The sequence below is a fragment of the Dromiciops gliroides genome, chromosome 3 (genome assembly GCF_019393635.1).
Source record: "Dromiciops gliroides isolate mDroGli1 chromosome 3, mDroGli1.pri, whole genome shotgun sequence".
In the NCBI taxonomy this organism is placed as follows: Eukaryota; Metazoa; Chordata; class Mammalia; order Microbiotheria; family Microbiotheriidae; genus Dromiciops; species Dromiciops gliroides.
In genome coordinates this window covers 211895691-211913429 of record NC_057863.1, presented here as the reverse complement: position 1 = coordinate 211913429, position 17739 = coordinate 211895691, and the positions used below count along the sequence as shown (strand labels likewise).

The 17739-nt window shown below is 37.0% G+C and overlaps 1 pseudogene; it reads left to right on the top strand.

Annotated features, from left to right (window-relative positions):
- The first annotated feature begins 15767 nt into the window (after positions 1 to 15767).
- Positions 15768 to 17460, top strand: LOC122747361 (annotated as a pseudogene).
- The last annotated feature ends 279 nt before the right edge of the window (positions 17461 to 17739 follow it).

Here is a 17739-nt window from a genome sequence, read left to right as displayed (position 1 = left end):
CCCTCCCTTCTATCAGTCCCCCCTCCCCTTTCCCTTTTATTTCCCTAAAGAATAAGCTAAGTTTCTTTATCCAAATGAACATATATGTCATTCCCTCTTTGAATCAAATCTAATCAGAGTATGGTTGAAACAATGTTCACCCCTCCCTTCTTTCCCTCTATTGCAATAGGTTTTTTTTTTCTACCTCTTCATACGATGTAATTCAGCCCATTCCACCTCCCCTTTTCTCTTCCCCCCATAAATTCCCTTTTTAACCCCTTAATTTCCCCTTTATGTCATCACATCAAAGACAATTTATATTTATACCCTCTGTGTATATTCCTTCTCTCTGCCCAAATACATTTACAGTTCTTAAGAGTTATAAGTATTATCTTCCTGTTTAGGGATGTAAACAGTTTAACCTAATTGAGTAACTTTTTTTTTCCCTGTTTACCTTTTTAAGCTTCTCTTGAGTCTTGTATGGTAAGATGGAATTTTCTATTCAGTTATGGTCTTTTCCTCAGGAAATTGTGAAAGTGTCCAGTGTCATTGAATGTCTATCTCTTTCCCTGAAAGAGAATGATCAGTTTGGCTGGGTAATAGATTTTTGCCTGCTGTCCAAGATCCTTTGCCTTCCAGAATATCATATTCTAAGCCTTGTAATCCTTTAATGTTTAAGCTGCTAGGTCCTGAGCAATCCTGACCCTGGCTCCATGATATTTAAATTGTTTCTTTCTAGCTGCTTGGAGTATTTTCTCCTTCACCTGATAATTCTGGAATTTGGCTACAATATTCCTTGGATTTTTCCTTTTGGGGTCTCTTTCAGGAGGTGATCGGTGGATTCTTTCAATGATGATTTTATCCTCTGATTCTATAATATCAGGGCAGTTCTCCTTAATAATTTCCTGGAATATGGTGTCTAGAATTATTTTCTGGTCATGGCTTTCAGGCAGTCAAATGGTTCTCAAATTGTCTCTCCTGGCTCTGTTTTCCAGATCAGTTGTCTTTCCAATAAGGTATTTCACATTTTCTTCTATTTTTTCATTCTTTTGATTCTGCTTGACTGATTCCTGGTGTCTCATGGATTCCTTATCTTCCAACTGACCAATTTAAAATTTTAAGGCATTGTTTTCTTCAATGAGATTATGCACTTTTTTTTTCCATTTGGCCAAATGAGTTTTTTAAGGCATTGTTGTCTTCAGTGAGATTTTGCACCTTTTTTTTTTTTTCATTTGGCCAGATGAGTTTTTTAAGGAATTGTTTTCTTCAGTCAATCTTTGTGCTTCCTTTGCCAAGCTGCTGATTCTTTTTTCATAATTTTCTTGTGTTTCTTTCATTTCTCTCAATTGATTTATAAAATCCTTTTTGAGCTCCTCCCAGAAGGCTTTTTCTTCTTGAGACCAATTCATCTTCCCTCTTAAGGCTTCACATGCAGGCAATTTGGGAGTATTGTCCTCATCTGAATTTGTATTTGCCTCTTCCCTGTCAACACAGAAGCTCTCAATGGTGAGAGCTCTTTTTTGTTTCTTATTCATTATTTTTTACTTTTTTAAAGTTGAGTTCTGCTCTGGGGGCACCAGGGTCCCTGTTTCAAGCTTCTTGTGCTGGTATATAGTGGCTGTGTCGCTTGCTCTCTACACTGAGTCCTCTATGGCTTGTATATTTTTCACTGCCCTGGACTTCCTGTCAGAGCACACTGGGATCAGGAGGCCTTTTGGTGCCTGTGGGTATCCCTCCAGCTGGTAACCTGCCCTCTCAGCTGGTGCAGGTGGGTTTCGCCACTGTTGTCCTGTGCCACTGCCACTGACTTGTTGTGCCAGGATCCAAAGGCCTCAGTTGCTCAGCTGTGGCCCACAGCTTCCTGCTGACTTGCCCCACCCTCTCCCTCATGCTGCCCTGCAGTGAGCTGAGCCTCCCTTTTGCCTGAGTGAGACTGACCTTTCCTGAAGTCTTCTAAATTAGCTCTGGTTGGAAGACTGTGTCTCTCTGTCTCTTTGCAGTTTCAGGAGTTTCAGAATCAATTTAGAGGCTTGATTTAATGTCGTTTTTGAGGGAATAGAAGGAGAGCTCACTTGATTTGCTGGCTACTCTCTGACATCTTGGCTCCGCCCCCCAACTATGGGCTTTTGTACATAGAAAATTACAGAGTTTCAGTTTCCTCACCTTTAAAATAAAGAGGTTGAATTATAGGACACCTAAGATTCCTTTTACTTCTAAATCTGAGTCATTTTTTTTTCTACTAAGGAAAACTTAAACAATTCTTCTACCATGTTACAAAGCTGGGTTCCCCTCTTTTCTGCAATTCTGCCTTCCCAGGTATATCCTGAATCTATTGTCAAATTCTACAAAATTATAAAAGATTTTCTGGTACTTTAAGGTTTTTTTTTCTATACCACGTTTTCCTGTTAAAATTTTTAAGAATATATTTTACATTTTTGGACAATGCATAGCAATCTGTTTTCATAGGATAATGAACAGAAGTTTTATGGAATCTAGGGAGAGCAATTGTATTTTTAATATGGCTACAAATTTGTACTTCATCCATGGCTTTAAGAATTAAAATTGTATTTAAGAATTAAAATTCAAAGTTCATTATTATAATGCTTCAAAATTCAGTTTTGATTACTTTACTGTTGCTACTTTCCACTTATGTTGTTGTACTCAGTGTGTGAATTATTTTCATGGTTGTGCTTACTTCACTCTACATCTCTGTCTTTTTATAATTCTCTGTATTCATTGCTTCTTAAAGCACAGCTGTATTCCCACATGTACAAATGTATGTGTACCCATTCCCTCAATAGACACATGCTTTGTTTCTAGTTCTATGCCAGCAAAGTTTTGATATAAATATTTGGGAGTATATAGGGCCTTTCTTTTTGTCACTGATATCCTTGAAATATGTGCCTAATGGTGAGATTTCTACATCAAAATGTGTAACATTTTAGTCACTTTTCTCACTGTTGAATCTTTTCAGTTATGTCTGACTCTTCATCATCCCATTTTGGTGTTTTCTTCCAAAGATACTTTTACAGTTTGTCTTTTCTTTCTCCAGATTATTTTACAGAGAATGAACTGAGACAAATAGGGTTAAATGACTTGCCCAGGGTCCCCTAACTAGTGTCTAAGGCCAAATTTGAACTCAGGAAGATAAGTCTACCTGATTCCAAGTCCAGAGTTCTATCCACTGTAACACCTTGCATAATCCCATATTGCTTTGAAGAATGGTTGGACTAATTCAAAGTTCTGTCAATAATACATAATAGTGGACTTATCTTTTGACAAGTCCCCCAATATTGATTATTCTCATCTTTTGTAGTGTTTGCTAATTTGCGAGGTAGGAAGTGAATGTTCAGGATTGTAATATACCAGAAAAATGTGTCTAACCAAGGTTAAACCTCAGCTTGATTTTAACTTGTAATATATTAGAAAGATTTTTTATGCTTCATCAATTGAATATTCATTTAATGTTATCCTATTATTTTCTGTTAATTTTCTATATATATTTGGAGAGATGACCTTTATTAAAATAAACTGAAGGATGAAGAATTATCGAAGAAAAGGAGGAGAAAGAATAAGAGAAACTTTCTCCCTTTCATTCGTTTATAGCAAAAAGAGAAACATAAGTGTGGGATACTGCATAAAATATTAGATATATTTGATATAGTATTCAGTTTTGCACAACTATTTTTTACAAATTCATACTTCATTTTAAAGTTTAAATCTCTGAAAGATAAATACAATGAAAAGCATAGATGGTCTGAAAATAAACATTAGGAATAAACTTTATTTAAAAACCTAAATCCAAGTGGTTTTACCTTCCATTCTTGGAAATAAAATATTCCAACAGAAGAAATGTTTGCATTAAAAATTGAACTGATTTATACAGAAAGAACAGAAATAGTCCAGATTTTTTATAACCAGTAAGGACTAAAGAATAAAGAATAAGGCCCCAGAGAGCAAAATTAGGCGCAATTGGCTTAATTTGAAAAGCGGTAAATTGAAGCTTCATAGAAAGAAATCATCTCTACAAATATTTTGAGGAGACCAGAAGTGAAATGGGTACCTTCTGGAATTGTTAGGACCTCTCTCACTGTAGGTCTGCAAGTAGAGACTTATTGACCACTTCTCATATATAGTTTAAAGAGTTTTTTTTGGTTGTTTTTGTTTTGTTTTTTAACATATGGGTTGGACGAGATGGACAATAAGTTGCCTTCCATTTCTTAGTTTCGGAGATTTTCTAATTCTGTAAAAGGAATATCATGCTATTATGTGACTTTCTGGGAAATACTTTTCTGGCTATGATTTAAAGATTGTCCTGTCTGAATTTCTGACCACAGATTACAAGCAACGCATATTGGAAAGACAATTTCATCAGAAAAGATTACCAAACTACAAACAATAATGAACAACAACAATGAAAGCTTTTCTGTGACTGTCTTGGGAAATAAGTATGGCTTTCCATTCCCCAATTGTCTAAGGTTTCAGGGTTTAGATGTGTTAATACTTCAATTAGTTGCTACTTTAATTTTTGTTTTGAAATAGATATTACCTTTAAGCCCCGGAGGTAATAGGATAACTTGAAATGAACAACTTTTAGAAATGAGCCAGATGCTATTTATAATATAGCTAGACTGAAAAGTTATAATCAAATTGCATCTCAGAGTAGTTGAAACTTTGTGTTTTAAAATTAAAATGAACCTATTTTTCCCTAGTCCTCTAAACAATTTTGACACTTTGAGAAGTACACTAACCTCAAAAGCATACTACGGGATTCTATTTAGAATAGAAATAAAACATTGCATTAGTAAATAGCACTAACTGCAGTCATAGTAGTCTGAAAAAATTAATGGAGCTCCCCAAGTGCCTACCTTTCTCCTGGAAAATAACTTTACATACTGGAATAACTAAGTTTAATGGGTTTCACTATTACTACCTCAAGGCCTATGTTTTACCTTTAGCTGTTCAGAATTAAATTTGGAGCACTAAGTGCAACTAAAATTTGATGCCTTTGTATACCACTGGTCATGCCTTGTTCTACATATTTTTCCTATTTTCCCGCAAGTTTATACCACATTTCAGAGCTGTAGCTATTAATTTTCATGCCCAAGAAAAATCATACAGAATGTACTTAGAGCAAGCTGTATAAAATATATGTAAAAGTACTGCTGGGGAAATTGTAGAGGTGGGGCTGGATTTGGTGGGCTGTGGAGAGTCATACCTCAGGAATAGTTCATTTTGGAAGCTTGCATTGTCTTATAGCTTTCTTGTTTAACTAAGTTTTCTTGCTAACCAGGTGCTGAGCTTCTTTGTTTCCTGGTTATTAAAAACTTCAAATGCTTTTGTGCCATGTAAATTTTGTTTCTGAGACAAATGTACTATTGTATACCCTAGTTATGATAATTTTGTATCTTTCTTTTAAATTGAAGAAAAATAGTTTTAAAACTGGACTTTGTTTTAATTCTACTTGTATAATCCTTTAAATTTTAATGTTCCTATATGTTGTTAGTAATGTGAGATTCTTACTTAGAAAGTAATTTATTATAAACTAATTGCCATATATTAGGTATCCTTAAAACTGTATCCTGAGACTAATAATAATAATAATGAATAGCATTAAGAATAATTAACATTTACATAGAGTCTTAATATTTGCAAAGCTCTTTGCACATATAATTTCATTTAAGTCTGACCTTCACCCACTGGTATTACAACATACATATTTTCATCATAAAGTGATAGGAATGTAAGCATGTTCTAATATTTTAAGTATCATGTATTCATGGAAGTAAATTTTTCATCTAAAACAGATTTATTATCAATAATATAGCAATCATAATCAAAGCTTGCATTTATGTAATGTTTCATTATTATAAAGCTTTCTACACCCATTAGAGGTTTTAATTCTCACAGAAGCCTTGTGTAGTCTCTCATCTATTATCGGTCCATGTACATAGAAAAGAAAAAAAGAAGTAATGTTGTAGACTCAAATTAATTGAATAAAAGATACCCAGAGAAATTATGCCCAGTAAAAATGTCACCACAAATGTGGGTAATCCATTTTATTTTATTTTATTTTTTAATTTATTTTTTTTTTTAGTGAGGCAATTGGGGTTAAGTGACTTGCCCAGGGTCACACAGCTAGTAAATGTTAAGTGTCTGAGGCCGGATTTGAACTCAGGTACTCCTGACTTCAGGGCCGGTGCTCTATCCACTACGCCATCTAGCTGCCCCGGTAATCCATTTTAAAAAAGAAAAGAAACTTGAAGAACATGTTTACCACTGCCATTATCTGTAGTACTTTTTCTCAGAAAATTCATATATCTACTTAGGAGCAGGATATGTGTTCCTATTCATATGGCTATAAAATTATTTGAATTTTCTCTGACTGCATTTTCACTCTCAACATATATTCATTTAGTTTAATCCTATTAAAATTTATTAAGGACTTATGTGTAATGCCATGCATTAAGGGTTTTTTTTTTTAACCTAGTTCATAATCTCAAGGTATATACAATTTAGTAAAGGCATAAGAAATATTTGAATAAATGTAGTATGATTTATGAGATAAAATACATAGGAAAAGACAAAAAGAATCAAAGAATAATAGATCATCAACAGTAGAAGCATTATAAAAGATGGTCATTATATGTGAGGTGGGATCCAAGCTGAGCCTTTGAAGATGGAAAGGGTAGAGATGCAGGGAAAGGTTCATTTTATGAATGAGGAATGGGACAGATGAAGGCCAGGAGGAAGAAGAGGATAGGGTGAATTAACAGAAGCTTGGGTAGTTCAGGTTAGAAAAGACCCAGAGGTTTTAAAAGGAAGCATGATAAAATATCAGAGGCTCTTGAAAGCCCAACTCCATGTTTTATGGCTTATTCTGTAGGAAAAGAGGCTTTACTAGAGATTTTAAGCAGGATAATGATACAATCAGATTTATGAAAATGATATTGCATTGGTATGAAGGATGGATTAGAGAATGCAGTGACAGGAAGCAAAGAGACTAGTTAGAATATTTGCAATAGCCCATTTAATAGAAAGGCTTTGTGGAAGTCTCCCTAAGTGGTGAATTGAAATGTAATTTATGTTTTTTGATGTTATTGTTTTTGTGGCTTTACCACAGAGGAGAATTAATACATACTGAAAATTGGTTGGAATAGATTACTTTGTCAAAAACACAGAGTTTTGAACGTAGTGTCTGGTCACAATTAAGACCGTTAATTAATTCCCTCCTCTGTGCCCTGAAAAAGAATAATGGACTCCTTATGTCTGTTCCAGATTAATATTGTGCTGCTGAAATGCAGTGTTTAGTAAAGAAGAGAACACAGAAGGCACATGGAACATCTTAGGATACAAAAAGAATTCATTATCAATATTGCCCTTATGAGCATAGCCACATTTTGAAATGGGTTATCTTAATTTGCAACAGATAAGCCATATTTTTAGCTCCTAAGATATGGTCAGTCTTTGTAAAGGTAGTATGGACCACTGGAAAAAAAATGTATTTTTTCTTATTTCCATTCATTTCTCTCCAGATATCTATAAAATCTAACTTAACTAAAATTCTATTCACTTTCTTGTCTTCTTTCTCATTCATTCATTCATTTGTTTTGGGGTTAGATTTACTTTGTTGTGGGTTAGATTTATCTAGTCCTTCACTATTATGGTACTACTATCTATTTCCACCTCTAATTCATTTAACTTTTCTTTAAAAAATGTAGATGCTCTAGTATTTGGTGAATATAGATTCAGTATTAATATTGCTTCATTGTCTATGGTACTGTAATGATTGGAATGACGCCACCTGCTGGAGACTTACTGTAGAAGAGTTCCGCCTATGAAGCGAAGGTCTTTGAGGGCAAGACCAGGAATCTTTTCTTTGGAAAAGGAAGTGATGCGGGCTAGTGGGAGGAAGAAGGAAGAGACTAGTGAACTGTCTGGCTCTCTTTCCTTTGGACTCTGGTGGAGAGCGGAGCTAGAAATATGCTCTCCCTTTAATAGATAGGAATCTAGGCCTTTCTCTCTCTCTTTACCAAATTCTTGTTCTCCTTAATAAATGCTTAAAAGTCTAACTCTTGCTAAAGTTTATAATTTATTGGCGACCACTCATTGGATATTTTAGACAGACTAGCTAGAATTTTAGCCCTTAACAGTACCTTTTATAAAAATGAAGCTATCCTGTTTGTCTCCTTTAATGAAATTTATTTTAGGCCTAACTTTATCTGATATCATAATTGATACCCCTATCTTTTTTGTATCAACTGAAGTATACTAATTTATACTCTAATTCTCCATTTTAACTCAACGTATATCTCTCATTCTTAAATGTGTTTCTTATAAACAACATATTCTTGGATTCTGATTTTTAATCCATTCTACTATCCATTTCCATTTTATAGATAAATTCATCTAATTCAAATTTTAAAATATAAATTCTATTTGTGAATTTCCCTCCATCTTATTCCAAAAGATTAATAAACCCCACCATATTTACATGTTATTTTCTCTTTAACCCAGATCTGATGAAAGTAAGGTTCCAACATTACCATTCTTACTTCCTCTGTATCTGTTATTATTTTTACAATCCATTTTCTGAGATAATTTCTCCTTTTTACCTTTTCCTACCTAATTTTGGTTTTAAGAATTATCCCCATCATACAAAACTCCATCAGACTACCCTAGCAAGGATGACAGATTTAAGAATACCAATAACATTTTCATATAGAAGAAGTAGACATTTTGTCCTTAAAGAGTCCCTTATAATTAGTCTTTAATGTTTCCTTATATTTCTTCTCAATCTTTTATATAAAATTTTTCTGGAGGGGGCAGAGCCAAGATGGTGGAGAAAAGACACTGAACTCACAGGGCTCCTGATACAATCACCCCAAAAATATAAATAAAAGAACCCTTGAGCAGAAAAACACACAAAAATATGGGCTGAGAGTTTTCTCAAGCTATAGATAGATTTCAGTGGGCCATGCTGGGCCACAAATAAAACCTAACCCTTCAATTGGGCATACACACCAGACACTTGCTGGAGGAATTTGCCCCAGTGCCTCTGAATTGGCTGCAGCACCAACGTCTTCTGGAACCAAGTGCATGGTCGGGTTGAACAACTGGCCCAGGGGGGTAAGTGCAGGGGTACCAGTGAACTGGGGGGAAGGTTTGGCCGTTCCACCCCAGTGGGCAACCAGGAAGAAATCCTGAGTGATTGAAGGCCCAGGTAGGGGAGGGGAGCAGGGGAGCAGGGGAGCAGGCTCATTGGAAGCTAAGTATCACACCACAGAAAGCTTTGCTGGTTGGTTGTTTAGTAAGTTGGCCTGAGGTTATCTCCGGGCCTGAGAACAGGCCAGGTAAGATTAAAACCTGTCCCCCCTCAAACCAAAACACCTGGGACCCTCTGAAGCTGAGAACAGGAGTGGACCTGAGAAGCAGCCCCCCCCCCCCAGTGGAGAGTTTAAAATCAAATGAAAGCAAGGCCAGGCAGGATGAGAAGAAGCCCAACCATCCCCCAGGCCATGCTGTAGCTTGAACAGTGTGTCCTGGAAGCAGAGCCACACTTTAAGAAGGAGTTAAAAGCCAAGAAATAGTAAGCCAGGATGAGTAGGCAGAGAAAGCAGAAGACCATCAAAAACTTATTTGGGCGTAAGGTAGACCACAATACAACCTCAGAAGAAGAAGATAATAACAGGGTCAAAGCTCCAACATCCAAAGCTTCCAAGAAAAATATGAATTGGTCTCAGGACATGGAAGCTCTCAAAAGGGACTTTGAAGAGAAAATAGGAGAAATAGAAAGAAGACATAGAGAAAGGGAGGAAAGAATGGAAAGGGAAATGAGAGCAATGCAGGAGTCATGAGAAAAAAGTCAATAGTTTGAAAAGCCAAATGGAAAAGGAGATTAAAAAACTGTTTGTTGAAAATAATTGCCTAAGAAATAGGATTGAACAAATGGAAGCTAGTGACATTATGAGAAATCAAGAGTAAAGCAAATCCAATTTTATGAAAAAATAGAGGGCAATGTGAAATATCTCTTTGGAAAAACAGCTGACCTGTGAAATAAATCTAGGAGAGATCATTTAAAAATCATTGGACTATTTGAAAACCATGACCAAAACAAAAACTTAGACATCATCCTCCAAGAGATTGTGAGGGAAAATTGCCCTGATATTCTAGAAGCAGAAGCTAAAATAGAAATTGAAAGAATCCACCGATCACCTCCTGAAAAAGATCCGAAAAGGAAAATCTTCAGGAATATTATAGCCAAATTCCAGAACTCCCAGGTCAAGGAGAAAATACTTCAAGCAGCTAGAAAAAAGGAATTCAAAAACTGTGGAGCTCCAATAAGGATAAAGCAAGGTCTGGCAGCTTCTACATTAAAAGACCAACGGGCATGGGATATGATATTCCAGAGGGCAAAGGAACTGAGACTACAGCAAAAAATCACATACTCAGCAAAACTGAGTGTAATCTTTCAGAGGCAAAAATGGGATTTCAATGAGAAAGAGTTTTTTCAAGCATTTGTGATGAAAAGACCTGAACTAAATAGAAAATTTCACTTTCAAATACAAGACCCTGGAGAAGCATAAAAAAGATAAACAGGAAAAAGACTTCATGAGGGATATTAAAAGATCAAACTGTTTACATTCCTACATGGGAAGATAATACTTCAAACTCATAAGAACTATCTCAGTAAGGAATTCACAGAAGACAGAGGTCTGAACTGAATATGAAGGGATTATATCTGTAAAGCATTTATGTTTTGTTCTGTGTGGGGCAGACAGGGTGGGGTGTCTTATGTCTGGGGCTGGATTTGGGCTTGGGGCCTCCTGGGTCCAGGACTGGTGCTTTGTCCATTGTGCCACCTAGCTAATCCATGATGACATCATTAAAATAGGGTTGAGGTGTAGGACAAATAAACTGGGGGAGGGAGAAGGGGAGAGATGGTCTGGGGAGAGGTAGTTCACATGAAGGAAACAAGAAACAAGCTTATGAAGAGGGGGAAGGATTTGGGGAGTGAGTGAACCTTAATATCATCAGAATTGGCTCAAAGAAGGACTAACATACATACTCAAGTAGGTATAGTAATATATTTTTTCCCTGAGGGAGGGGAGGGAAAAAGGGGAGGGGGAAGAAGGGAAGTAGGAAAGGGCAGATTGGGGGAGAGAGCAGTAAAAAGCAAAACACTTTCTATGAAGAAGAAGATGTTCTGCATTACTGCACAAGTATGACATATTGAATTGCTTGATCTCATAAGGAGGGTTGAGGATGGAGGGGGGAAGAAAAATTTAGAACACAGAATTAGCTCAGGGACCTTGATCTCATTGGAGTGGGCCCATGGAGGGAATAGATTTCATACCCAGTTGGGAGGAGTAATCTATTTAACCCTGCAAGAAAGTAGGAGGGGAAGAGGATAAGGAAGGAAGGAAGGAAGGGTGAAAAAAAGGAGTGCAGAGCGAGGGAGAGGATAGTCAGAAGTAAAACACCTCTGAGGAGGAATAGGTAAAAAGAAGATAGAGTAAATGTCATGGGAAGGGAGTGGGGTGGAGGGAAATAATTATGAGGATTTATTATAATGGCAAAAGGTATGGTACCTACTTTGCTGGGCTTTTATGAAGAAAATTCTCTGTCAAGCTCAAGGTATTATATACAGGTTATGATGAACAGGATACTATCAGAAAAACCTGGAAAGACATACATGAACTGAAGCAGAGTGAAATATAATGTATTCAAAATAACAGCAATAGTGGGGGATGATCTGCTGGGAAGCATGTGGTTATCATCAGCCAGGCAATGATCCAATATAACCCTGAAGGACTTATGAAGATTGCAGCCCATCTGCAGAGAAAGAACTGATAGTATCTGAAAATAGATGGAAACACTTTTTTAAAAAATTTTTTTCTCTTTTCCTCTTTGACAGTTTCTTAATCTGAACTTTTGGTTTTTTTACTGTTTTCTCTCACAACTAGCTAATATGGGAATTTTCCATGACTACTCAAGTATAACTTATTTTGAATTGCTTGAGTTCTTATGCGTGGAGGGGGGGATTGGAGGGGGGAAGAGAAGTTGGAATACAAAGTTTTTTAAAAAATTGATGTTAAAATTTTGTTTTTAAATATATTTTGGAAAATAAAATTCTATTAATTTTTTTCCACTTATTTCTGATCTTTTTGTCACAAATGCATGAAAATCTTTTAGTATACCAAATGACCTTTTTATTTATTTATTTTTTTCATTCAGCATTATACTCAGCTTTTCTGGGTAAGTTATTCTTGTTCTCAACTCCAGCTCTTTTCCTTTTTGAAATATAATGTTCCAAGGCCTATGGTATTTTAGTGTAGAAGCTGCTAGGTCTTTTGAAATCCTAATTGTATCTGCAATATTTATTTTTTTCCTATTGCTTACAATATATTCTCCTTAACTTGGGAATTTTGAAATTTGGCTATGACAATCTGCAAGTTCAGGTGGTGAACACTAGTGGTTTTTTTGTTTGTTTGTTTGCTTTTTTCTATTTGTACTTACCTTCTACTTCTAAAACTTCCTCCATAATTTCTTATAATATTGTATCAATATTCTTTTTTATCATAATTTTAGTTAGTCCAACAATTGTTATATTGTCTCTCTTAAATCTATTCTCCAGATAAGTTGCTTTTCTAATGAGATGTGTCTCGTCTATTTTTTCTAGTTTTATTATTTCTTGGTGTCCTATGTCACTCCATTCCTCTTGCTCAATTCTAGTTTTCAGAGTTACTTTTTCCTTACAATTTTGGACCTCTTTTTCCAATTGGTTGATTTTCTTTTCATACTTTTCTTGTATTAATTTTTGTGTGTGTGTTTTGTTTTTGTGTTTTTGTTTTTTGTTTTGGTGGGGCAATGAGGGTTAAGTAACTTGCCCAGGGTCACACAGCAAGTAAGTGTCAAGTGTCTGAGGCTGGACTTGAACTCAGGTCCTCCTGAATCCAGGGCAGGTGCTCCAATCACTGTACCACCTAGCTGCCCCCTCTTGCATTGCTTTTATCTTTTTTTCCTAATTCTTCCTTAATCTCTCTTATTTGATATTTGAATTCCTTTTTAAGTTCTTCAAAGAATTCTTTTGACTAGTTACCATTTGATATTACTCTTTGGGCATAGAAGCAGTTTTTTTTTTTAACCTCCATATCCACTTAAGCTTGTGATGTTGTTTCATTGTCCTATTACTGAGCATTGTTACCAAACATTGCAGTTTAGTTCATCATGTTTGATTGTTGTAAAACAATGGTATTGTGACTTAATGATTTTTTATGTAGGAAGGCACATGAAAGTCTCATAGTAAGAAGTGAATATAGTCTATATGTTCTGCCTTTAATGTGTTGCTCAGGGTTTCACACACTTCAATGTAAAGCAAAGGGTGATATCTTTGGATGTGTGTATAGTAAGTGATTAAAGCTTTAAGTTTTGTCTATTTGTGCATGATTTCATTTAACAGTGATCTCTCATTTTTCTCAAAATATCATAGATTTAGAGGTGCAATGGACCATAGAGGTCAACCAGTTCAGGCTCTTTACTTCTTCTAAAAGGAACCAGAGACCCCAGAAATATTAAATGACATTTACAAAGTCATGCATATGCAAAGTCATGGAATGGTACACAGTTAAGGAACTTAAAAAAATAAAACTACAAACACCGGAAGTATGATATCATGGCACCTCCAATCCAATAAACATTAAGTGCCTACATATGCCAGGTAATGTGCTAAGTGCTGGGGATACAATTAATGAAGAGAAAGACACTCCCTGCCCTTAAGGAGCTTACAATCTAATATCATGAGACAATAAACAAAAAAAAAAAAAGGGCAGGAAAGCTTGAGGTGGGGAAAAGAGTACTAAACACAAGAGCATCTTGTTCCATAGAAATGAGAGATGGCAGAGCAGCAAATACAGAGTGAAGGGAGAAAAAAACTCCAGTTTCTGCTCTTTATAAAGGAAGGCAATGAAAGCAATTTGGTACTCCCACACTCTAATCAGAAGATGCTGAGAAGGATGTAGTGAGTCAAGGCTTGGGTCAGCAATTTGCCAGAGAAATTAGAGGTGATTTAAGTTGTTTCCCCCATTGGAATATAAGCCCCTTATGAATAGGGATTGTTTCATTTATTGTATCTGCATCCCCATAATAAATAGGCCAGTTTGACTTCCACCTAAACCTATGTCCAAAAGGGATTCATGTAATATTAAATGCTTTAATATCCTAGTTCCAGTTTCTTGAACTTCGTTTTTATAAACTCCTTGAGGGCATTAAATCTAATTCATTTACCTTGATCTCTCTCCAAGCACTTAAGAAAACACTTTGCAATGATATACTTATTAAATTATAATGTAATTGTGATTTTGTTCATCTTGGTGTGAAGAGGTTTGGAGTTTTCTTCTTTTTCTCCTGTGGTACTATAACCACTTGGAGTAAGATTGTTTTGAGGATACATATCTATGAAAGAAGACAAAAAAAAGCATAGCTCATTTAATATGTATGTGAAGCTATGAATGAATGAATGCATCAATAAATTAATAAACAAACATTTATTAAGTTCTACTCATGTGTAGTAGGGGATATAAAATCAAGAGTAAAATAAGAATAAGATATGAGAAGGCAGAAAGTTGATATTCTTTCATGTGCTTGATATCTGACCCTGCTTTGTCACAAAGCAGGGCTTCTGGGTAGGTGGAAGAGCTCCTTTTAACAATGTACAAATCCTGCTTATTGAAAAGATGGTAAATTCTCTATTGTCATCTAGCACTGAAAATAAAATACATTATTATTTTCTTGCTCATGTCACTAGCTCATGGATAACAGGTAATGTTTATCTGTTTCTCTTTTGCTGTGTAAACAACCTTTCACATAGATTTAACTATATAAAACTGTTTAGTCAATGAGAACACTTCATATGTACTATTCTAAGGTATTATACTCTTAAATTTATGATCTATGTAGTAATGTTCACACAATTTTTTTTCAGTTAGTTTTTTTTTTAGGAGCACGGGTCTTATAAAAGATATTGAGTATGTTCCTGGTGGTCCTTCCATTTAACACCATTATTCTCTTATTGAGGTTCTATGGCCATGAATCACATGTGAGAAAAGCAGGAATCCCCATAGAAGGGATTAATTTTCCCTAAAAGGCACCAAAGCTATCCTTGGTACTTGATTACCTCTACCTTGCTTAATGTAGCTTCCTTGGGGGTGTTTAGAGCAGACTAGCACCTCTGGTGTGAGAGTTTGCCAAGATCTTTTCAGGGCTGCTCATCTACCTTTGGTGTTTCCAAGTCTCACCTCTGGTTCCAGGAAGTTGTACAATGTGCAGTGGCCATGCCCCAGTAAACCAGTAAACCTTCTTGGCAGATGGGCTAGACCATGTTGAGGATAACTGAAAGTCCTCAACCCCATTGGTGAGTTAAGGAGATGTATATCTACCCAACCATGTGAAAATTTTCTGAGTGAAAGGGTTGGATGAGAAAAATTTGTTCCAATGGCCATGAAAGTGGCTGAAGCAGAAACTATGAAATACTTAGAGCATAATCATGCATTTAAGACAGCACAGTCCTCCTCTATACCCTTGGCCATTGCCAGTCATCCTGAGTTTTGTCTTTTCACTGGAATTTGAGGATTTTGGAAGAGAGAGTGATGCCGAAGAATTTATGCAATTCTGCTTCACTTAAATCCAATTCTTGTGCAAGTCAAAACATCATCTGCTGATGTTGTTGGTCCTCTTTGAAAATAAGGATGAACAAGGTTTAAAGTGCTACTTTGAGAAGTCAGGCCCTAATGGTAACAGATCTGCAAGAAAAGCCTCAACCCAGAAAGTGAGAGAACTCCCTGAGCTTGGGAGGCACCTCCCTCCATCTCTCTTTCCCTGTCAGGACCCTCTGTCTGGACAGCGTTGGAGTCTCCACTCCAGGAAACTGAGACAGTCCAAAGTCCAAAGTCAGCTCCCTAGCCATGCCCTTGGCTCAGAACAAAGCAGCTGGGAAAGTGTCAGAGCCCTGAGCGGCCTCTAACTCCTTGCAGGTCCTCCTGTTCCCCTGCCCTCATGGGCAGCTGGCCAGCCGAGCTGTGAGGATGGGCTTGGCCAAGAGCATGCCAGCCACCCCAGCCTATCCTGAGCCATGCAACAAGCACCTGGAGCATGTAACAGACCCCCAAATCTTCCAGCTCAGGCATTCTGCGCACCCTCACCCAGGTGGAGAGCTCACCACAACTAAGTCCCTCTGCCTTGGAACAGTAGCAGGAGGTGGGGACCAAGGATCTTGAGCAGCTTCAAGACTCAGATCCCTGTTCTCCCACATTTGTCATCATCCAAACACCCATGAAAACCAACACAATAGACCTTCCAAACCAGCTGGTAAAACAGCTTAGTGAGGCCTTTGGGGCTGAAGCTTCTAAGCCTGAGCATTCCACTGAGCTGGCCCTATCATCACAGCCCAAGCAGGACTTGTCTCTGGATACTATGCTGTCCTTTGAATGCCAGGTACTACCAGCCTCCCTGAGCCAAACTGAGATTTCCTGCAAACAGACAAACACCATAGACATGACAGAACAGCTTCTAGCACTCTGAACAACTAGCCAGGACCCTGACAAGTTCTTAAGAGGCTCTGAAACTCCTTGTTCCTCAGGTTCTAGACCCCTGTAAGGGGCTAAAATTCTAGCTAGTGTATCTAAAATCTAATGAGTGGTCACCAATAAATTATAAGCTTTATCAAGAGTTGGACTTTTAAGCATTTATTAAGGAGAATAAGAATTTGGTAAAGAGAAAGAGAAAGGCCTAGATTCATCTATCTCTTAAAGGGAGAGAGCATTACTACCTCCACTCTCTGCCAGAGCCCACACGAAAGAGAGTGAGTCAGAGTGCCAGCCTCCCCCTTCTTCCTCCCACAAGCAAACGTCACTTCCTGACACCAAAGAAAGGATGCATGGTCTTGCCTTCAGAGACCTTCACCTCAAGGAGGAGCTTTTCTAAAGTAAGTCTCCACCAGGTGGCGTCATTCCAATCATTATACCCCTTAGAAGGAAACCTATTGCCTAGGTCCTAGGGAGATCTCCCCTTACCACCCTGCAGGATGATAATTTCCCTGGTCCCCTGATGCCTATGCAGAGTAAACAGTCCACAGTGCTGAGTAAGAATATGGGAGACTGGAAAGAAGGAGGTATTCTGGGAACTGGACACCCTCTGAAGATCACTGGACAGGCCCAGAATCAAGGGCATAACAAAGGGAATCAGCATTGTCCTTTGGTGGAGAACTATAACCTAATTCTCACTGATCCTGGACTTGGCTGCTTCATGTTATCTCCTCCCTTAATAGGCCAAAAACGGATCCATTCATTCATCTTGCCTCCCCACAAAACTGAAGTAATCAACTATGAAGAAGAGAGCATGTCTTGTCAACTATTATCTCCATGGTCCCCTCATCTCAGTGTTCCAGATAATTCCCTCATCCTCACTTGTACAGTTTGTATTTGATATATGTATGATTTCTTTTATATTAAAGAAAATATTGAAAAAGTTAAAAAAGAAAGAAAAGAAGGATAAACAACACTGCAGGTTTCTAGTCAACTAAGGGTCTACAAAATCTCTGGGACAATTAAGTCCCAAGGATAAACACAGAGGACATTATTGTCACCTGCTTCTCTTGATGCAGCTTCTTACGAAGTCCCAGTCACTTGGAGTAAGGAAGCCATGTTGGACCTAAGTCAACCTCATTTACTAACCGTAAAATAAATTTTGAGTGCCTTTTTGTCT